At 38.6% G+C, this 24,051-nt stretch overlaps 1 protein-coding gene and 1 pseudogene across 1 annotated transcript in view; one reads left to right on the top strand and one right to left on the bottom strand.

The window, feature by feature from the left end:
• The window catches only part of WNK1 (WNK lysine deficient protein kinase 1), a 176,450-nt gene that overhangs the window by 136,802 nt on the left and 15,597 nt on the right, over window positions 1-24,051 (bottom strand).
• Window positions 19,801-20,299, top strand: LOC122727704 (annotated as a pseudogene).

Raw genomic sequence — 24,051 nt, 5'->3', positions numbered from 1 at the left:
TGACGTGAAACTTTGGCTCAATTTCCTTATTTCACAACTGAGGAAACTGAAGGCTCCCAAAATTATGAAACCAAAAGCACCCAAAGATATGAAATGGATGGTCTGAGATCCTATGAGTGGCAGAAGGAACAGAAATACATGTCTCCTGACTCAGGTTAGTGCTCTTTCACAAGGTTAGTTAGTTACCCTCTAAGAAGTTTCCAGTTAATTCTTTCCTCTAAGAAGATGATAATATATAGGCATACTCCTGCATCACGCTTGTCCTTATTTCCTTGTTTTATAAATAATATTATGATTATGTTATAATAATCACAATTTATTATTATTATATCACATTATAATGCAGTATAAACAAGCAACACCTGGTCTGGGAGAAACCAAGTATTTTAAAAATATTGGACACTAATAAATTCTTGTATATTTAACACTTATTTTTGTTTTTAGACGACAGTAGGTTTACATTAAATATAGATAGAATTTAAGTGGATTACTAATTAGGATAAACTAAGAAGAAATTGGGATTAAAGATCTGAAGAAAAAAACCTTTAATGTTGGATTTTTTTAAGAATGTAGAAAGTTAAACAAAGAATCTTAGAGACTGTCAGATAAACTAAATTGGCAAAGGAAAAAATATCATTAAAATTACAATGAGCACAAAGGTCAATAACAAAATTTATAACAACAAAGGTAAAGTAAATTTGTGACTTTTAAAAATTATTTTCGCCCAGAAAACTGTTAGGCGTCACCACATCTAAGCATCTGTTATGGTACTGTCAGTTCTGCAATAACAATTGTTAGGAAAACAAAAATTTGTTCCAACATGACTAATATATTGTCCACAAGAAATAGTAAGAATGCAGAAAATTATACCACTTCACAATAACTCATAAACTGCAACCATTTTGACACCCTTTTCCACAAGCAAACTTCAGGTCTTTTCCCAAGGTAAAGTGTCATATTTATTGGTAGTATTAATATGAAATCTAAACACTTTCTTAAATCATATTAAATTCCAATATATAAAAGAAATGACAAGGGTTGAAGAAACTGTTCACCTGCGTATTACTCAAATAACTGAGTTATTATACTCTTACGATTTCTTCCCGTGAAACAGTTTTATGTTAGGAATCATAAAAAACATGGTTTATTTACACTGATCCATTATTACACTCTTTCCCCCCCCACTAATATTATGATATGGTCCTAGAAAAAGTAGCCCCTTCCCTTTCCATTACTCCTTCCTTCACCTTCTGCTTCAAGAAACCCTAATCTTTCTAGGTAGACATGTTCTTGCATGTGTATATCAAATCTTTCAACTTAAAGAATTTAAGTGCTGTCAACTGTTTTGCTTGTGAAGTCATTCATTTTTGGCAATGTTAAAATTCTGCTGCTAAAACTAAAACCCTAAAGGGTACTTTTCACATGTAGGGATATAGTACCTGGAATTTCTTGATTGCAAGTATTTTAGGTCAATAGGGAAGTTTTTCCATTTTATCATCTTCCGTAACATATTGTGTATTGCATGTCATCTCCATCTTTGAAAGATGGGAAGATATGGACATGGGTCATAAAAGGTAAGGCATAGAAAAGCTTCAATCTGTACTGCTGGAAGAACTCATGGCAGATCCACTGAAGTACTGGCATGGTTCACATCTAACTGAGTATCTATGCTGTTACAATTCCTGACTGTGTTGATTAAAGAACAATAAAAATGCTTACAAACAGCAAGGGTATATGATATCTGTTAGGAATGGATTTACCGGGGCAGCTAGGTGGAGCAGTGGATAGAACACCGGCCCTGGATTCAGGAGGACCTGAGTTTAAATCCAGCCTCAGACACTTAACACTTACTAGCTGTGTGACCCTGGGCAAGTCACTTAACCCCAACTGCCTCACCAAAAAAAAAAAAAAAAAAAAAAGGAATGGGTTTACCACTCAGAACCTGTTTAGGTTAGATGCTGGGATGAAATAAGGCACTTAAAATGACTGAACAGTTTACAAAAGAGTATCTTAATTTGTCCTAACACAGCAAGGATACATGTTATGTGACAAGGATATAGCAGCCCTTAGCTTTTCAGGATTCAGCTCCCCCTTGTCTACAAATGGAAACTCATCTGGTCAGCATGGAAGGACATAGTGAATAAATAGTACAGTCGTCAGAAATCACTAAGGCTGGAAGGGTCCCTTATACCATATAAATAGGAGTTTTTGTGCCCTTTCTTTAGTGACCAGGAGGCTGCATCAAAGTGAGGAGAACAACAATCAATTCGCAAGGCCAGCCAGTGTTTTTGCCTTTTAGGAAAGCTAATCTCCATTGCAGGAAATAAGAGAACTTTGGGTCTACCACAATAGCCCTTGATAAAAGGTAGGAAATCACAAGTGGGATAGTGGAGATGGCCCTGAACTTGGAATCTAGGGGACCCAAATCCGAGATATTTATCCATTGCGTGATAAAAGGCAAGTCACTTAACATCTTTATGCTGCAGTTTTCTCATTTGTAAAAGGGAGGACAGAGGAGTTGGATTCAGTGGCCTCTAAGGACCCTTCTAGCTCTAAATCTATGATCCTATGATTATTCCTTACACTAAAAATGAAGAAATATTGTTTCACATGGGAAAGGTTTTAAAATATTTTTAAAAGTACTTCAAAAGAAAAATAAATTGAATTTCAAATAGCAAAGTCAAAAGGAGATCCAATTTAATCTAGAGGTTTCTCTATTTGTAATGTGCCAATTAACAAAACTTGGAGTGGAGAAAGTTAGAAAGTGCAGAAAGCACATATCCAGCTATATATATAAGCTGGATTCTTTCATCATTTAGATAACATGTATTATATTGTTAGAGGTATTCCTCTCACATAAGGTCTCCTATTAAAGGAGTTTCCCTACAATATTTTCAATAATAAAAAAGGGAACCAGATATTATAAAAGAACTTCATGATCACTACTGCCTGTCCTTTCTTCTTTCCAACTTAGCTCACCCAATTTCCATAAGCTCAGTTCTTTTATGTTCCAGTTCTCTATGAGAGTATCCTAATAAAAGGCAGAGTCAAGAAGGTGGAGTGAGGCTCAGCATTTTTGCCCAGTTCACCCAACATACCTCCTTCACAACAACCTAGAAAACAGCTATAGCTAATTCTGAGCAAGAAAGCCTTGAAAATGTTAGTCATTTTTCTAGCCCAGGGTCATTTAGAAAGATAGACAGAGAAGTCTGTGGACATTTGGGGGAGGGCTAGCCAAAAGCAGTGCAGTGGCAGCTGGGCAGCAGCTCTGGTGAAGAGTATTCTACAGCCCAGGGACAGTAATGGGGCTAAGACTGAACATCAGGGTTGGAAGCACCAGGGCAGAAAGAGACCAAGGGACCCCTGAAATAGCACTGGGATTAGAAATGGGTGCCCATTCGGCAGTTCTGTAAGCCATTCATTACCCAGTTCTTGGTCACAGTCTCCAACTGTTATGAACTACACTGGATGTCGACTTAAATTCTCCATTATTTAGTCAATTTATTTAGTAAATTCCTCAAATTTAAAGAATTATTTTTTTTAAGATTTACTCCTTAAAACAGCATAGATATGTCCCAATGAATCTCAAATTTAATAGCCATTTTACAACACTAAGAAATTCCCATACATTCACTACTTTCAGTTAGAAAACTGAGGATTAACAATGCTGAAAAGCTAAATTTTAAACAAAGATGAAAGAAGAAATGAACAACCATGATTAATTGGGAAATATCATACTAACTTCTAATTAAAAAAACAAACCATTATGTCCTTTGGTAATTAACAAAGCATAACTTTTAAGGTAACTGGTTAGAGACACTCATCTAAATAGGACAAGATAAATTTGTTAGGCTATTATAGAAGAGAACTGTATTGGGGCTTATAAAGAAAACAAAAAATTAAGGAGTCTAAAACTGGCAAAAGGCTGGTAGGAATTGAGGGGGGAAGGGATCTCTTGTCCGTTATTTGAAGGAAGACATTTTATGCTACTGACAGAGACAAGCATTGCTCTGTGTGCTTGTATATAGTAGATAAGAAAAAAGCTTTCCAAGGTTTTTCAGCTGGGTTAATGAGGGGTCACCAAGGGAGAGGCTAGCAAGGCAGAGCTCAAATATTCAAAGGGAGTTTGTCAATGGCAGTGAATCTTTGTGGGTCACAGTGTTCTCATCTTGTAAGAATCTAGCACCACAGGGAAGGAAATGTGGTATATGCTACAGAAAACTAGATTAGCAAGCATTTGAACAAAGAATCCACTGAGCCTGAAAAAAAAAAGTGGCTCAGTTTTCTTTTATGAAGAAAAGTAGAGATCTGCTATGATCCTTTCTCTAATTTATTTGCATATTTACACATTGCATTCAATCAGTATAGAATGTAATCTCTTTCAGGGCAGGGACCATTTGGGATTTGTACCTCCCTCAACCCCCAACTTTAATCATAGTAGGCATCAAATAAATACTGAATAGGTGAAGTGTAGTTAGTATCTACCACCACCAGCTGCATCAGTATTTTTTTTTTATTTTTTTTTTTACGGGGCAATGGGGTTAAGTGACTTGCCCAGGGTCACACAGCCAGTAAGTATCAAGTGTCTGAGGTCGGATTTGAACTCAGGAACTCCTGAATCCAGGGCCGGTGCTTTATTCACTGCGCCACCTAGCCGCCCCCAAGCTGCATCAGTATTGACCATTTCTGTCTTTTATCATCTTTGTCACTTTGAAAGGTGAGGTAAAACCTCAGAGTTATTTTGATTTGCATTTATCTTATTGAAAGCATTTCCCCCACATGTTTATTGATCCTTAATTTGCATTTCTTTTGAAGACTGTTCAAAATCTTAGACCACTTATTTATTGGGGAATTGCTTGTAGTCATGTATTTGTATCAATTTCAGATAGTGAGAATATCAAAGCTCTTCCTATATCTCCAATCATTCTCTTCATTCACATGGACACCAGACTAATTTTCCAAAAAGCACTGCCTTTGTAACTAAAACAATACACACACAATTTTTTTTTAAAAACCCCAAATCTTCCATATCATACCAACATAGTAAAGTTCTACATAACAAGGTATTGCTTCTAGAAAGAAAAAATAGCTAGACCAGAAGGTGATTCTTCCTCAAAACCATCAAAATTTGGCTGGTTGTCCTGAGCCCATTTGCATAGACCCCCAAATTAGTCATCATTTAAAAACTGGCCTTTGGTATACTTTATTTAGGAGCTCAACCACTTCTTTCTGGTTTACATTAAACACACACACACGCAACAGACTGCTGCAATAGTCAAGGCCTAAGGTGATGAGTACTTGCAACCAGATTGAACACGTGTGTGACACACACACACACACATTGTTTTGCCTCCACAGATTTATACTCCACCCCTACTCCCAACCTAGCAAAACCCAGCCTCAAGACAACCAACTACTTCAGCTCTATTTAACTTGCAAAATATATCACTTGCCATGATATAAATCAATCTCTCAAACTTCTGGGATTAACTTTTCCTAGATTTCACAGACTCATTTATACACTGATTAAGAATGGTTTTTACACATATGCATTAAGAACCATTTCTACAAGTCTTATGGGCTTCTCTTTTAAATTAAAAATCAGTCAACAACAACAAAGACTTTCAATCAATGCATGTTTTGCTTTTAAATAAATAGCAGTGCCATAAGACTCACTGCTCAGTTTACCTCAGAGAACTTTCATAAAGTTATAATATGATGAACTTCTTTCTGTGCCAAACTTTTCCTGACTGGAGATGGGAGGAAAAGTCAGGAAAAGGCATCTGAAAATTGCCAAGAGTTTAAGTGATTTGCCCATAGCTATCAGAGGCAGAATTTTAATTCAGGTCTTCCTGATTCCAAGACTAACTTTCTGTGTACTACATCCTACATCAACTCTTGCCACAGATCATAAAATCAACAGAGAACTTTACCTCTTACAGCCTTCTGATTATTTCCTCAATTGTCTTGTACCAAGTTCATCATTTAATAGGTAGAACTTCTATTTAAGATTTACTTCTACCAAAGAGGAATTGTTTGGTAATTTCAAATCAAAGGTAGCTGTTAGCCAAGGAAAGGATCAGCAGATGTAGTTAAACAAATTTCAAAAAGTTCCTACAAGGAATATGACCTCAGGCGGAGGAAATGCTGGGAGTCCTCCAATTCCCAACAAACCCTTCCACACTCTCCAAAAATAATGCCATAAGACAACTCCCGGAGGAGGCTAACCCGCATAAGAACAGAGTGAGACTATTTTCCATCCAAAGACAGCTTAATTAGGTGACTGGGATCACCTGCTGTTCAAGCTGAGAGAGGAGCTCAGCCCATGGTCCAGACCCAAACAAGAACAGACCACACCTCCAGCACCTCAGAGTCTTTGGCACCAGTGGCTTCTTCTGAGGCTCAGCTCACAGACCAGTGAGGAGGTTCGGCGGTTGGCCAGGGTGAAGTGGCTGCAGTCTCTGCTGGAGTTGGGGCAAAGAGCCCAGGTTCTGAACCAGTAGTAGGCAGACTCGAGTGGTGGCAGCCCAGTGAGGGAGGGGCACAGGCACACCAAGCTTCTGACCATAGAGAATCAGATTTCAATCAGACATCTTCCAGGTTGAAATGAGCAGGCAAAGAAAGCAGAGGTCCATAGAGAGCTTTTGGGGGGGCAAGGTAGACCAGAATACACCCTCAGAATTAGATAATAACAAAGTCAAAGTGCCAACATCCAAATCTTCCAAGAAAAATATGAATTGGTCTCAGGCCATGGAAGCTCTCAAAAGGGACTTTGAAGAGAAAGTAGGAGAGATAGAAGGAAGATTTAGTGATGGAGGAAAGAATGGAAATAAAAATGAGAGCAATGCATAAGAGTCATGAGAAAAAAGTCAACAGCTTGAAAAGCCAAATGGAAAAGGAGATACAAAAGCTCTCTGAAGAAAATAATTGCCTAAGAATTAGGATAGAACAAATGGAAGCTAGTGACTTTATGAGAAACCAAGACACTGTAAAGCAAATCCAAATGAATAAAAACAGAGGGCAATATGAAATATCTCCTTGGAAAAACAGAAAATAGATCCTGGAAAATAAATCTAGGAGAGAGAATTTGAAAATCATTGGACTACTTGAAAACCATGACCAAAATAAGACTTTAGACAGCATCTTCCAAGAAATTGTGAGGGAAAATTTCCCTGATACTCTAGAAGCAGAAGGTAAAATAGAAATTGAAAGAATCCACCAATCATCTCCTGAAAGAGATCCCAAAAGGAAAACTTTCAGGAACATTATAGCCAAATTCCAGAGCTCCGAGGTCAAGGAGAAAAATATTACAAGCAACTAGAAAAAAGGAATTCAAATACTGTGGAGCTACAATAAGGATAAAACAAGATCTAGCAGAATCTACATTAAAGAAATGGAGGGCATGATATTCCAGAGGGCAAAGGAACTGGGACTACAGCCAAGAATCACCTACCCAGCAAAACTGAGTGTAATCTTTCAGGGGGGAAAATGGGACTTCAATGAAAAAAGAGGACTTTCAGGCATTTGTGATGAAAAGACCTAAACTGAATAGAAAATTTGACTTTGAAATACAAGACCCTAGAGAAGCATAAAAAGGTAAACAGGAAAAAAGAAATCATGAGGGATATTTAAAGGTTAAACTGTTTACATTCCTACACGGGAAGATAATACTTCTAACTCATAAGAACTTTCTCAGTATTAGGGTTGCTGAAAGGAATATACTTAAGAGGGCACAGGTGTGAATTGAATATGAAGGGATGGTATCTGTAAAGCATTTATTTTTTGCTTATCCTTGTTTTTTGTGGGGCAGGCAGGGTGGGGTAGCTTATGTCTGGGGCTGGATTTGGGCTCAGGGCCTCCTGGGTCCAGGTCTGGTGCTTTGTCCACTGTGTCACCTAGCTGACCCATGATGACATCTTTAAAATAAAGTTAACAGATAAGAGGAATGCACTGGAAAAAAGGGAAAGGGAGAGGTGGACTGGTGAAAAGCAGCTCACATGAAAGAAACAAGAAAAAGCTTATGGAGTGGAGGGGAAGATGGGGAAGGAGTGGGGGAGAGAGTGAACCTTACTCTCATCACAATTGGCTCAAAGAGGGATTAACATACACACTCAAGTGGGTATAGTAATATATTTTGCCCTGAGGGAAAGTGGGAGGGGAAGGAGATAAGGGAGAGAGAGAGAAGGAAGGGAGGACAGATTGGGGGAGGGGACAGTAAAAAGCAAAACACTTTTGAGGAGGGATAGGATGAAGGAAGATAGAAAATAGTAAATATCAAGGGGAGGGAATAAGATGGAGGGTAATACAGTTAGCTAGTAACTGAAAGAAATGATGAGCAGGATGATATCAGGACGTATGAAAAATGCAAACCATCAACAGAGGAAGAACTGATGGTATCTGAATACAGATTGAAGTATAATTTTGTTAGCTCCTCTTTCTAAAGTTATTTTGTTTATTTTCTTTCACAACCTGGCTAATGTGAAGATTTTGTGGGGACCAATTTTTAATTGGGGAGTGTTAGCTAAGCGACTCGCCGCAATATTGGGGCAAGGAAGGAGACCAGCAGCCTCCCTCAAAACAGAACAGGATTTATTTTAACAAGAACAAACTTTAAAAAAAAAACACACAAACAGGATCAGTAGAATCAAGGGAAAGGAAATAAAATGGGGAAAGGGAAATTATACAACCTGAAAAAAATATCACCAACCAAGAATCAGCTGAGAATACACAGCCCCGCTCCTGTCACCTTCCAGCTTCCAGCTAGAATGGCGACTTCTCCCCCTTTCCCGAAACCCCACACAGCCCCCAACCAATTGTCTGGCCACTCTGACAGTCACATGACTGCCCTCACTAGGCTTCCAATCATTATAATTTTGCCAGGCCCATGTAGATATCAGCAAGTGGTGATGACATGAGGTGCCAGCACCATGGCAATGGCTACAACCAGTGGGTGGAGCATCGTGTGGTTTGCGGAGCCCCAGGCCAGTGCTCGCCAAGGCATAAAAACCTCAAATAACAATTAATTCTTTACAATTTGTATTTAATTGTAATTCCTGTTGCATTTCAGTATTTGTCACTTGTCTCATTAACCAAACCTGGTTTCATCAGACCTAACTAATCTTATCTGACGCTAATACCTCTATACACATCCCTCTGTCCTCTGTCCCAGGTAAGTGAATGACCTCAATGTCCCAAGTATAAGACATATATTTGACATTCTGCTCCCTGCCTTTCTTCATGATCTCTCACCTGCTTGGAATGGCCTCTTCTCCCTTGCCAAATCCTACCCATTTTTCAAGATATAACAAGTCCTGCACCACATTCATTAACAATTTATGACAATTTCAGCCAAAAAATTACCCCTTCAGTCAGAAACTAAGCATTTATTAAGTGTCTATATGCCAGGCACTGTATTAAGCGCTGGATATACCCAGACAGGTGAAAGATGGTCCCTGGGGGGCAGTTAGGTGGTACAGTGGATAAAGCACTGGCCCTGGATTCAGGAGGACCTGAGTTCAAATCTGGCCTCAGACACTCCACATTTGACACTTACTAGCTGTGTGACCTTGGGTAAGTCACTTAACCCTCACTGCCCTGCCCCCCCCCAAAGATGGTACCTATGCTCAAGGAACTCACAGTCTAATGGAGGAGAGAACATACATACAACTATGTACAAACAAAACTATTATGAGAGATAAATTAATCAATGAATAATATTTATTAAGTACCTGTGTTCCAGGCATTGTGCTAAGAGCTAATTAAGAGAGGGAAAACCTTAGCATTAAAGGAGTTTCGGAAAGGCTTCTTGTAGAAGGTGGGATTTTAACTAGGATTTGAGAAAAGCCAGGTTAGAAAAGATGAGAAAGGAGAGAATTATAGGCATAAGGGGCAGTCAGTGAAAATGCATGTAGCCAGGAGATGGAGGCTTATGTGAGGAACAGGAAGAATAGTGTTTCTTAACTGGAGTATGTAATAAATTCTAAGAAGATGAATAAGCTGTAAGAGGACTGGAAAGGTAGAACAGAGTATTGTGGACCTATTGTGCTAAAACCTTGAGATCAATTTTTTTTAGGATTAGGGAATTGGGGCCCAGAACAGTAGGAGGTAAAGAGACTGTCAGGTGAAAGCTCTTAAGCAAAGGATCAGAGTTAGGGAGATAACCTAGAAGCCCTTCATCATCCTGGTGACTTTGGTTCTGAATGCCCTCCAAGTTTACCAATGTCTATACTAAAACATGATACTCAAAATTGAATGAAGTCCTGTAGATGCAGATAACCAAAACTGATTAGGCTATTCCTATCCTTTCTTTCTTTCTTTTTTTTTTTTTTTGCAGGGCAATGGGGGTTAAGTGACTTGCCCAGGGTCACACAGCTAGTAAGTGTCAAGTGTCTGAGGCTGGATTTGAACTCAGGTACTCCTGAATCCAGGGCCGGTGCTTTATCCACTGCACCACCTAGCCGCCCCCTATTCCTATCCTTTCTATCTGGTATAAAATACTATTCCTCTCCTGATTCAGCCTAAGACTGAAATATTTTTTTTTCCACTGTTGACTCATGCTGGGCTTGCAATCAATCCACTAAAACCTTCATAAAGAGATAGCTAGGTAGCACACTAGACTTGAAGTCGGGAAGACCAGAGTTCTAATCATGCCTCAGACACTTACTAGCTGTATGACCCAATATAATTCACTTAGCATCTGCTTCGGTTTCCTCATTTGAAAAATAGGGATAAAAACAATCTTCCTTTTCAGAGTTGTGAGGGGCAGTTAGATGGAGCAGTGGATAAAGCACTGACCCTGGATTCAGGAGGACCTGAGTTCAAAACTGGCCTCAGACACTTGACTCTAGTTGTGTGACCCTGGGCAAGTCACTTAACCCTCATTGCCCTGCAAAACAAAACAAACAGAGTTGTTGTGAGGCTCAGATGAGTTAATGTATATGTAAAGTGTTTTGTAGTCCTTAATGTACTATACAAATACTAGCTATAATTAGACAAGGAGGCAGTTAGGTGGCTCAGTGAATACAGTGTTGAATCAGGAAGACCTGAGTTCAAATCTGACTCACTGGCTGGATGACCCTGAGCAAGTCACTTAACCTCTATTTGTCTTAATCCACTGGAGAAGAAAATGGCAAACCACTCCATTATTGCTGCCAAGAAAAAATTACATTCAGGTCTTGGCAACTGATATGAAGAACAAAGGAAAGGAAAAAGTTAAAATGATGAATGTTTTATGCCTAGATGACAAGAACAATTATGTCATTAACAGAATGATTATGTCATGGACATTTATGGGTAGGGCTCCACTGATTATCCTGTCCCACTTAAAAAGTTACACAAGAACACTTCTTGATTGAGCCAATCAATCAGCTGAGAGTGAACGGAAGTGGACAATTCTTTGAATCACTAAGGCCATTGCCAGAGAAACTTGGTTGAACCCAAAAAGGTTTTTTTGGTGTCTCAGAATAATGTTTTTAAATGTATAAAATAAAGTGCATAAGATTACAAAGGATACTATATTGGAATATAGTCATCAAAATATTTAAAAAACAAGTTTACAGGGGCAGCTAGGTGGCACAGTGGATAGAGCACCAGCCCTGGAGTCAGGAGGACCTGAGTTTAAATCCAGCCTCAGACACTTGACACTTACTAGCTGTGTGACCCTGGGAAAGTCACTTAAGCCCAATTGCCTCCACCCCCCCCCCAAAAAAAAGTTTACAGACCCCAGGTTAAGAATAAGAACCATTATGATAAAGATTCTAAGAATATGGAAGTGGAGAGAAAGGAGTGAGGTCATAGAGCTGAGTGAAAAAGAATTGGGAGCCCAGGACCATCAAAGAGAAGAGAAAAGAAATATTACGAAATGCTAATGGTCTTATATAAGCATCTCAAAAAGGAAGACTAAGGCTGACACTACCAGTTGTATTCACCAACCCAAACTAAGACTAAGGAACGTTCCAAGAAAAAAGATCTGCTCTTTCCCCAACTTCTCCTAGTTCCTGTCTATTCCACAGACACTCTAATATAATTTTTTTTTGCTTCATCAGTAGTAATTAATTAATGCTAATTAATAATTATTAGCTACCTAGAAGCAGCTAGTTGGCAGAATAGATAAGAGTGCTGGGCCTGGAAATCAGAGAGAACTGAACTCAAGTCTGTCTCCAGACATAAGCTGTGTGACCTTCAGCAAATCACTTTGCTTCAGTTTCTCCTGTAAAATGAGGATCGTAATAGCACCTACAGGTTTGCTGTTGAAGATCAAAGGATAAAATATTTGTAAAGTAGGACAGTGTCTAGAACATCCTACTTGCTATATAAACGTTTTATTATTCCCTTTCCCGTCCTATCTCTCCCATTACCCAAAAGTTTCCAAAAACGTATTTTACTCCTAGACTTAATGATTAGCTATGACAACTACAAAGGGCAGAAGTACAGTTCAGTTTGGGAACCATGGAATACAAATCGCTGGCAAGACATTCAAGTGGATATTATGCTTACAGCTATTGACACAAAACTGAAGCTCAGGTCAGATAATGGTGCTACAGAGAGATCTGAGTATTATCTGTACAGAGATAAAAAGTTGAAGTCATGGGACATGAGATTACTTAGGCAGTGTGTATACAGAAAAGGCTAAAGATGTTGAACCTTAAGGAAAAGAGGATGAACCAGTGAAGAAGATAACTGATAAGCATTTTGGCAAACTGGCAGCAGATTTCAATTTACTGATTGAAGAGATAATCAAAAAGCAAGACAATATAAAGTATCAAAAGTTATATTACAAATAGAAAATACAAAAGAGGTTAGAATTCATTAAAAAAAAAAAACTGGGGGCTGCTAGGTGGCGCAGTGGATAGAGCACCGGCCCTGGAGTCAGGAGTACCTGAGTTCAAATCCGGCCTCAGACACTTAACACTTACTAGCTGTGTGACCCTGGGCAAGTCACTTAACCCCAAATGCCTCACTAAAAAAAAAATAAATAAAAAATAAAAACACAAGACATTTGAAAACTTTTAACATAAAGAAACTGCAAATCTTACAAAGAACCAGTAATTGTAGAAACACACTACCATGAGATGGAAAAACGTACTGATTTAAGATAGGACTAAAATCCATTCATGAGTGTGGCAAAGTAGAATACTCAACTTGGAGTCTTAGTGCTTATTGGTGCCCAGTGCTTAATACAGTGTCTGACACACAGTAGGTTTAATAAATGTTTAATAACTGAGTCGGGAAACCATTCTCAAACTCTCACCTGACAATTAGTAATTCTGTGACCTCATTCAAATGACTAAACTTCCAAGCTTTACTTTCTTCACCTGTGAAATGGGGATAATCATACCTTTAAGTACCTAGTTGTGTTATTGTGAGGTTCAAATAACATATGGCAAATGCTCTATGTCTTCTTTCACAACAGGAAGAATGTGGAAATATGTTTAACAAGATTGTACATGTATAACATATATCAGACAGCTTGCTGTCTTGGGGAGGGAGAAAAATTTAGAATTCAAAACTTATTTAAAAACAATGTTAAGGGGGCAGCTAGGTGGCGCAGTGGATAAAGCATCGGCCTTGGATTCAGGAGTACCTGAGTTCAAATCCAGCCTCAGACACTTGACACTTACCAGCTGTGTGACCCTGGGCAAGTCACTTAACCCCCATTGCCTGCCCCCCAAAAAACAAAAACAAAAAACAATGTTAACAATTATCTTTACATGTAATTGGCAAAAATAAAATACTATTTACATAAAAAATAAAATACAAATACAACAGACAGTGGCATCAGCAAGAATTTGTACTTTATATGGAACATTTGATGAGACACTTTTATAATTATAAAACTAATGTGCTAATTAACTATCATGGCAACGATAAGCAAACAGGTATGTAGTTTGTGTTGTCAAGTGTTCTTAGAAGGAAAGAGAAGTATGTTTTGGGGGAAAAAAAGAATAAAAGAAAGGGAAATACTAAAAGTGCTTAAGAGCTACTTTAAGGAATCTTATACTTCATTACTAATGAATTATTTAATTTTGAATTTCTTATTTCGCTTACCAAAGAGTCCATGCAGCTTAACACACAGCCATCTCCACAAGAATCATTCTACCAGATTAATGACCATGGCTGCTTTCCCATTAAGGTCTTTTTCCAGTTAGTTACTTGGTACTTAACTTTTTATGGCACTTTTTTTTTCACATTATGCTCAGTAGTGCATGCAACACTGCATTAGGGAATGCACAGTACAGGCCACATTCTGATTAGGTTTTTTTTATAACTACTTGTCTGTATTTAAACATCTTATTAACTTTAAAAGAATGAAATTAGTTTCATAAATATATTCTGCATTCATTTTCTGAATTTTGCTCTCTATAGTAAAAAACTCAGTACAAGTCATAAGAAGCACTCTGTCAAGATGTAAAAATGGAACTGACTAGGCATGCAAAAACAGAAGGTTCTAACATTTTCTGGGTTTAAGATGAAAATTAAGATTAAAAAATCTTGTCTTCTAAAAAAGTTCTAGTTTAATAATTATTTGAGTTATTCTAATATAACTTATTAATTCAACTATAACTTTCTTCAAATCATCTCCTAGAAAACATGGTGATTTATTTACACTAAAATGATGTTGGTAATATTTGGAAATGAAAAGCATGAGTTGAGAAAAGTAAAATTACAGGTATAGCCACCACTTCTGACTTTCAGTTCAAATAAGTAAATAAAATGTCACTTCCAGAAAAAAATCCAAAGAAGAGGAAAAAGACCCTGTCAGAAAGACTATTCTCCATAATTATACAAATGAAGAAAAACTTCTCTCAGCTCTTTTTTGCTTATGAATCCTAACATTTCTGCCTAGTTACCAGCTTTGATTGTCCTTCTTTCTAGGAAATTCAGTGTGAGAGAACTTATGGGAAAAAATTATTCACAACTGAATAAATTATAGCCAGACTGGCTAAGTTACCTAATTTTCAGGTGTCTATCATGCTCCAACAAAATAAACTAAAAATTCTTTCTCTTCCAGATACCAATCAATGAAGTTTAACCTTGACCCCATACTCTAGCCCCAGTACCACTAGACAGGGTCTAGAGCAGTGCTATCCAACCCAAGGAGAAACAGGAGCTACTGAACCATACATATATATATGTATTTCTGTGGGCCATGTATTCATTTAGAAAACTACAGGTTAATGTTAACTGTTTTACTGTTTTTAAATTTACTTTGTTAAATATTTCCCAATTACATTTTGTTTTTTTGTTTTTTTGGCAGGGCAATGGGGGTTAAGTGACTTGCCCAAGGTCACACAGCTAGTAAGTGTCAAGTGTCTGAGGCCGGATTTGAACTCAGGAACTCCTGAATCCAGGGCCGGTGCTTTATCCACTGCACCACCTACTCACCCCATCCCAATTACATTTTAATGTAGTTTGGGTCACATTGAAGAGTTGAGGGCTGTGTGTTTGACACTTCTGCTCTATAGTTTCAGAATAGAAGATCCCAAGGAAGAAAGGAAAGAATAGGCTCTAAGATCTCTCTTCTTTCCTAACCCTACTGACACTCCCTCAGCTGGACTCAGGTCTCTTTAATCTCCCTTCCCCTACTACAGAAATCTATCCAACTCCAAAGAGGAATTGTTAGGAAGTTCAATAGATTTATATAAGCCTCTGAAATGCAGATAAATTTTATTACAGGCTTCCTGGTACCCAAAATACCTATTATCACTTGTGGGCTTCTGTTCCTTTCTGTTATTTGTCCTTTGTTCTTGAAGAGGACCATGACATCAGGACTTGCAGTAAACCAGACTTGCTTAAATCCAAGAGAGGGCTGTGCAAGGTCACTAACCTCACTCTCTCATCCAGAGCCATCTGGATTCAGTGGCAAGATACATATCAGGATGACTGGAGATGGCCAAGGATGTTTTTTTTTTTAAGACAATTTGGGTTAAGTGATTTGCCCAGGGTCACACAGTAAGTATCTGAGGTGACATTTGAACTCAGGTCCTCCCAACTTTAGGGCCAGTTCTCTATTCATTATACCACCTTGCTGACCACTTTGTTCCTTAATAAGGTCCAAATGAATAAAGAATAAAAGGGTAACCTTTTCACTTCAGGTTTCTTAGACTATGAATCTTAAAAAATCTTAGAAGACCCAAAGGATTATTATCCTCATTTCAGAAACAGGAGGAAAAAAGCAATGAATTTGGTCAGTCAACAAGCATTCATTAATTGCCATACACTATGCTAAGAGCTTCAGATACAAAGGCAAAAACAAACAAAAAGGCAGTCCTTGTCCTCAAGGAGACTGCATTCCAAGAGCTTTGGTCAGTTGTTTGTCATTTCCTTTTCTAGCTCATCGGACAGATGAGGAAACTGAGGCAAACTGGTCTGAGTGACTTGCCCAGGGTCACACACTTGTGATCCTGCTAGTTAAGTGTCTGAGGCCACATTTGAACTCAGGAAGATGAGTTTGGCATTCTATCCATCGTGCTCACTAGCTGTCTACAACAGGTAAATAATAAGTCTTCTATTTGTCATTTAAAACTCTTCACAACATTCTCATCTCCAGCGATGGTGCTTTGCACTGGCTTTCCCCATACCTGGAACATCCTGTCCCCTTCCCTCTCCCCTCCCTACCTCTTTGATTCCCTGACTTCCTTCCAGACCTGGCTCAAATCCCAGCTTCTGCAGGAGGCCTTTCTTGGTCATCCACCCTTAGCTGCTAGTGCTTTGCTCCCTAAAATTGTTTTCCATCTGTTCCCTATATCTTCTATATGTACCAAGTGCAACTATACCAGCGTAGCTGTATAATAGACACCATGGAAGGGAGTAAATTTGAAAGACCTAAAAGGGAGAAAATACCAGGTTATGAAAAGTTCTAAATGACAAATAGAGTACTTTATATTTGATCCTGGGTGTAACAAGGAGAATTGGAATGTATTGAGTGGAGTGATGGTGACAGGGTCTGACCTATACTTAAAAAAAAAAATCACTGGCAAGTGAGTCGAAGATGGATTGGAGTGGGGAAGGATTTCAGGCAGGGAGATCAACAGTCTAGGTGAGAGGTGTTGAAGACCTGTATTAGGAGTAAAGAAAAGGGGATATATACAAGAAATGTTAAGAAAGAAAGAATTTCTGCATGGATTGAGTATGTGGGGTGAGAGTAAGGAATTAAGGATGACACAGGTTGTGAGCGTAGGTGAGTAAGATGGTACTCAACAGTATAGGGAAGTTGAGAAGGGTGAATTTTGAGGTAAAGACAATGAGTTTTGTTTTAGATATGCTGAGTTTGAGATGCCTGAAACACAATATCCAAAAGAATCTGGATGCACAGTACCTGGGTCTTAACCCCAGCTCTGTCACTTACTACCTGATAAAGCAGAACAAATCATTTTGCTTCTTTAGGGTTCAGTTTCCTTGTCTGTACAACAAAAGGGTTGAACTAGATGGCCTTCAAGGTCTCTTCCAGTTCTAAGTCTATAGATCTAATGTCAATAGGAAAAAAGTTGTGAGACTACAGTTTGTTTCCCAGCTGATTAAGGAAGGAGAGATACCCTGGTCAAAGAAACATCTGGTAACAGCTGATAAGGAAGCAGGCAGCACAACCCTTCCACTCTACCTATCCAAGCCTTTAAGGCACAGTTCAAAGTCTCTTATGTTTGAAAATTTCTGATGATTCCTATATGCTTTTTTCCTCATCTACCTCAGATCTACTCAGATCACTATTTGATCATAGTGATGATCAAATGAGATATTTGTAAAGCACAAATTAGCATGGTGCCTGACATATAGTAGGCATTTAATACACTTTGTTCCCTTTCTCACCCTGCTCTTTCCTTTAACTCCTATTACATTCTGTTTCTATCAGACACTCTCTAGCACTACGTTAGACCATCTTATTTTCTAGTTGTTTTATGTATAAAGTCTCATCTCCCACAAAGGCTATATTCACATATCACCCAGAGTAACTAGAACAATTCTAACTTGCATATTACATTCTCAAACTTTGATAATTCATTGATATTTTCATGTACTCTAAAGCAATCATCAAAATATAACAATGTGTCACCACTTGAGGATAATCTTCCAATTTTAACCATTAATATCACTACCTAGCAATTAGATATTAAAAAGACTCCTAGCGAGGGGCAGCTAAGTGGCGCAGTGGATAGAGCATTGGCCCTGGAGTCAGGAGGACCTGAGTTCAAATCCAGCCTCAGACACTTAACACTTATTAGCTGTGTGACCCTGGGCAAGTCACTTAACCCCAATTGCCCCCCCACACACACACAGAAAAGACCCCTAGCAAAAAAGCTCATCTGTACACTATAGAAGTTGGACTCAACCTTAGAAAAAGCATCTCATTTTCATCCAGAGGACAATCACTGGTGACCCAAATAGCTGTGTCTAAGAACTTAGGCAGCAGATTAACTATATTACAATGAGTATTTAAAAAATTACATCTGATAGCAAGAGGGAAGAGATCAATGATCTATGGGAAAGAGAAAAAATAAGTAGAAAGTCTGAGGCTACTCTTAAAAAACCCAAAAGGCTAGGATACAAAACAATTCTTCTGAGCCATTTTCAAAAGCTGCCTGTACCTCAATCCTTTTACTCTCCAAGAAGAACATAGACTCTGCTCCTGGAACCTTAAAATCTGATAGGTGAGTTTTCAGCTAGTCTTCCCAGAATCAGGCTTAATGCCCTGCCCCCACCACTTGTTTTATAACTCTGTCTCTCCTCTGTTAGAATGTAAGCTCCCTGAAGGCAGGGCCTATCTTGCTTGCTTTTACCTGTATCCTCAATGCTAAGCACAGAAGCTGGCATATGGAGATGCCTAATAATTTTTGTTGTTCATTCATTCAAAATAGCTGCAGCTCTTTCATTACCGAGTTTTGGGGCATTTGGCAAAGAGGTGCAACCTCAGCTACTATGAATAGAAAAAAGGAGAAAGACAGAAATTTTGAGGCATAGAGAATTGGAATTTAGGCTAGATGACCTCAATCTTGTCAGTAAAGTAGGATGTGAGGCATCTGCTTAAAGAATGTAAAAGTAGAGGCAAAGGTTTAAGATTTCAAATAGGTGCCTGGGGGATGGCAAGGTGGGGCAGGGTATGAAAAACGCAGTAAGACAGCATTGATTTTTAATGGACCCAGTCAATTGTAAAGATTACAACATGAATTTGGTTGGAAATCTATAGAGTTTGTCTATTAGTCCATCAGAATATATATCTGGGACAGGCAATAAATGATCAACAAATTGGACCCCAAGTTAAAGAAGAAATGAGCAGGCTTGATTGCTAATCTTCTTTAATTGCAAAGCTTCTTTAATGACCCCAAGCTTCCCATGAAAAGAAAGGCCCATCTTCCTAATGCCATCATTCCACAAGTTTTCTACATGACAGTGATACATAGAATACAACAGTCTCCGATGAGGATTTCTGAACAAGAACTGCGATTAAAAATGCCATCAACAAGATGTATAATAATAAGACAGGCTGGTCTATGGAGAGAGATGTCATATGGTCAGTTAAGAGTTTTCCACTAGTACCCTCAGAATCTCAGAAAAAAGAGGACAAGTAGTCACTGATGGGTTGCAATCTGCTTAGATAGAAGGAATTCCCAAATGGATGAAATCACAGACCCATTTTGTACTGACAACTCAATTTTTTCTAATGTTCTCAAAAACATCATAATGCTGTTTCTATTTCTGGTTAAAAAATAGTCTTTGAAAATAAATGGAGCCATCTTGATTCTCCAGCATGAGAGGTCCCTGGTAGTAGAAGGAGGTGGAGGCACAGTGAAGGTCCCTGGACCAGTTATGAAGAATTACCAGAAGGTGAGCTCTGTAGAGAAACCACTGGTCCCCCCAGTGCCAGGTCTGCCTCCAAATACCTTGGAAATGCGGGTCCAGAATGGCAGCAAGATCTGTAACCTCCTGGGCTTTGCACTGGGGTGGCTGGAAAGCAAATCCACCCAGCGAATAGTATTCACTGGTGCAGGCTGTGCCACAGGCAAAGCTGTGACCTGTGCAGAGATCCTGAAGCACCACCTGCCTGGCCCCCTATAATACTCAAGGCTGGTCTGGACCCACTTACTGTATGCTGTCACGTGCCAGTCATGTGGCTTCTGCTGAGCGAGGACCCCCTGGACCTCAATGAGGGTGGCTACCAGCCCTCAGGTACTCCTGCTAGTCTTGGACAACCTTTAGGCCGAATCCCCCACATACCCCTCAGCCCAAGAGGCAGGGCCCCTGAGCCTCAGGGCATTGGCAGAGAGGTGGAGGTGGGGCTCGAGGAGAGACCCCCAGGAGGCCCTGACCCCCTGAGTGGAAAGAGGTCAAGAACAGATTCTGAGGTGTTCCCCATGCTGCATTTTTTTGGTCCAATGTCTCCAGTCTCTGTCACATTGCTATTCCCTCCCAAATAACTGGTGAAAATGAACACGTGACTTGGGAATCAGACATAATTGATGGCTACTCTGAGGCTCTCTGTGTTTGGTCCAAGAGATTCTCAGCTCTTTCTTCCTCTCCCCACCTCCTTCCCCTTTCCCCAAGAGTGTTACCACCAGTTTTATCAACCTCTTCCCACTATTAGATGATTCCTTGACCTGGAAATATAAGGTTTTTTTCTCCAGGAAAGGAAGTGAGGAGTTGGGAATAAAAGCTCTATTTACACCATTGGGGGAAAAAAAGAAATGCAATTTCTAAATATTTCTTTCAAGAGTTTTATTGTGACAGATTATACAACAATGACACCGAGATCTGAGATTAAAATGAATTTTCTGCTTAAGCAGGCAAGCAAATATGTAATACATTTTAGAAAGATTTTTATCAAAAACTTTTTTTTAATTGGCACTCTATGTGGAATATATAACCCAATGATTTCCAAGATAAAAAGTTTGCTTGTTACTAGAACTTTAAATTTAGTACAGTTTATAAAGATTTTTTAGATCCAATTATTACTGAGAATGACAACTAGCTCTAAAATTTACTATAATGCATAAGCCTGATGTCTATACAAGAGCTCTATTTTCTTAAATATGAGTTTGGCATGTCTTCACTAAAGTGTACCTACACGGAAAACTTTAAAGTGAGTTTCTTTTAATTCTAAAAACAATTTCTTTTATGAACCAAGCCAAAAATAAATAAGGCTCAACAACGTGCACCATGCTTGTTTGATTCTTTATCAACATTTCTAAAACTCAACTCATTACCACAAAGTCAACAGAATTTCAAAAACTTCACTGTTTCTCTCGAGGGTCACCACTATCAGTCAGGTCTGTAACATCAGTTTTATTCTTGATTTCTTATTCTCCTTTTCCTCACATATAGAATCGAACATCAAATCTATTACTTCTACCTCCAAAGTACCTCTTGCATCTATTGCTTTCTAGATGGCCATTACCCTGTTCATCATCTATCACTTCAATAGCCAAATTCATCCATACCTTAAATCTTTCCTCTATTCCATCCTCTACATAGCTGCCAAAGTGATTTTCCTAAAATGCAGGTCTCACCATGCTTCTCACCCTCTACTTATTAAACTCCAATGGCTCCCATTTGCCTCTGGGATCAAATGTAAGTTCCCCTGTTCAGCCTTAAAGTCTTTTACAACCTAGCCCCAAACTACCTTTCCATAATTATTTATTATTCTGCCTTCTTACACTTTGTGCTTCAGCCAAATTGGCCTCCCTTACTGTTCCTCACACATACTCTTTTTTTTTTTTTTGCAGGGCAATGAGGGTTAAGTGACTTGCCCAGGGTCACACAGCCAGTAAGTGTAAAGTGACTGACTGAGATGGATTTGAACTCAGGTCCTTCTGAATCCAGGGCCAGTGCTTTATCCACCGTGCCACCTAGCTGCACCCACACACATATACTCTTAACTCTTGACTCCACACTTTTGTGTAGCTATCCCCAATGCCTTCAATGTACTCCCACCTTACCTCAAGCTCTCACAATGTCTTTACTTCAAAACTCTTCTACATGAAGACTTTCCTAATCTAGCCAGCTGCTAGCTAGTACCCTCTCCTCTCTCAATTTACCCTGTACTGATATTGTGTATATTGTACATGCCACTTCCCCCAATAAAATCTAAGCTCTTTGAGGACAAATAGATCAGTGCCTAGCTCATAGTAGGCATTTAATCGATAGCTATTTATTAAATGAAGTATTTAACACGCAGTCCTTAGATTTTATTTCTAAATTCTACTTCTTGCATGTTTCAGGAAAAGAGCTCTTTCTAAAATACAATAAAACAGCTTAAACAAGTCTTTGCTATTTCTTAGATTAACATCCCCCAAAAACAAGCATTCCAAGGCAAGGCATGACTTAGAATTCTTCCCATAAAAATTATCTGTAAGGGAAGCAGAGCCAAGTGAAACAAAGAAAGCAAACTATATTTCTCAAATGATTAAAAACAAAAGAAACTTAAGAGATCAAGATACCAGGACAATCAGAAATCATCTGCCAAACTTAGATGGGACACTGAAAAAGCAGCAGTGTAGCTTCAGTTTTCTTCAAGTGACTGCTATAAAGTAAGAAGCACAAAGATCAATGACCAGTTTGGTAACATTATTTCAGTGGTTCACAGAAGAGCAGCTACAGTTAAACAATAAATGCCACTCTGAGATGCAGAGGTAAAAGTGTAATCTTGTAACATTAAAACAGAGAAAAGAGGGGCAGCTAGGTGGCACAATGGACAGAGCATCGGCCCTGGAGTCAGGAGTACCTGAGTTCAAATCTGGCCTCAGACACTTAACACTTACTAGCTGTGTGACCCCGGGCAAGTCACTTAACCCCAATTGCCTCACTTAAAAAAGAAAAAGGCAGATAACTTGACAACTGCCAAATGTTGGAAATCATCATAAGATTCTCTGAGTCTATGGCACATTGAATTTGGCATTTTGTACAAGATTAAATACATCCAGGTTAAATACATCAACTATTTTAAAAATCTAAACCTATCAGGATATCTTTACTAAACACAAATGTTTGTTGAGCATACATGTACACAGCATTTTATAATAGAATGTCATTTATTTCCAGTTTTCATCTTTTAATATTTCAGTGGATTTGTAATCAACAGTGTAGGCACTCATTTCACTTATGTAAATTGTCACCTGTCCACCCTTCTTATCCTGTATGGATTCTTATTATGTCTTTACATGAATTTCCCACATTGACAACTTCTTATGGGTTCTGGAAGCCAACAGTGTGTGTGTGTTTGTGTATGTAGGAGAGGGGAAAGTAGGTAACAGAATGAGAGAATTTTCCAATCTAGAAGTCTTCCAGTGTTTCTTTTCAAGTGCTTTCTCAGTTCTCAAAACACTGAAAAATGATTTCAGTGACAGTTCTATAGCTCATACATAGGTATTTCAGTAGATGTCATACATAACTCAAGGTAACATAAGCATCTAACACTGTACAATTTTTTTCTTCTAATCAAAATCTTAAATCCATATTGAAAAACACGGATGTTATATCTGAATGATTCTATACAATAGGTTGTAATAACTAGATATAATATTGTTCACTACTTAAAATAAGAAAATGTTCATAATTCTAATTAAACATGTAACAGAATACTAGTACCATAAAAAACCTTAAGCTCAGTTCCCTGCCTTCAAAGTAGGTTAAAACAAAATTTTAGTCTACAACCTATATGCTATTATTAGTTAGTTATCTGAAATCAATTGACTTCCCACCTTCCCCCCTGTTTTCACATCTACATGCCTTATCTCCTTCTCCCTGGAAAATATTCTATCTTTCAGGAAGAAAACTTTATAGGCCCACATGAAATAACAAGTGGGAAAGCACTATATAAATATCTATTTCCTTTCAAAGTCTGGGATCTGATATGATTTGGTTAAAATTAAATGAGGGGGCAGCTAGGTGGCGCAGTAGATAAAGCACCAGCCCCGGATTCAGGAGTACCTGAAGTCAAATCCGGCCTCAGACACTTTACACTTACTAGCTGTGTGACCCTGGGCAAGTCACTGAACCCCCATTGCCCTGCGCAAAAAAAAAAAAAAAAAAAAGATAATCCATTTAATGGGGGCAGCTAGGTGG

This window comes from Dromiciops gliroides, chromosome 5 (genome assembly GCF_019393635.1).
Source record: "Dromiciops gliroides isolate mDroGli1 chromosome 5, mDroGli1.pri, whole genome shotgun sequence".
In the NCBI taxonomy this organism is placed as follows: domain Eukaryota; kingdom Metazoa; phylum Chordata; class Mammalia; order Microbiotheria; family Microbiotheriidae; genus Dromiciops; species Dromiciops gliroides.
Note: the sequence above shows the minus strand (reverse complement) of the source record. Positions and strands in the feature narration are given on the sequence as shown.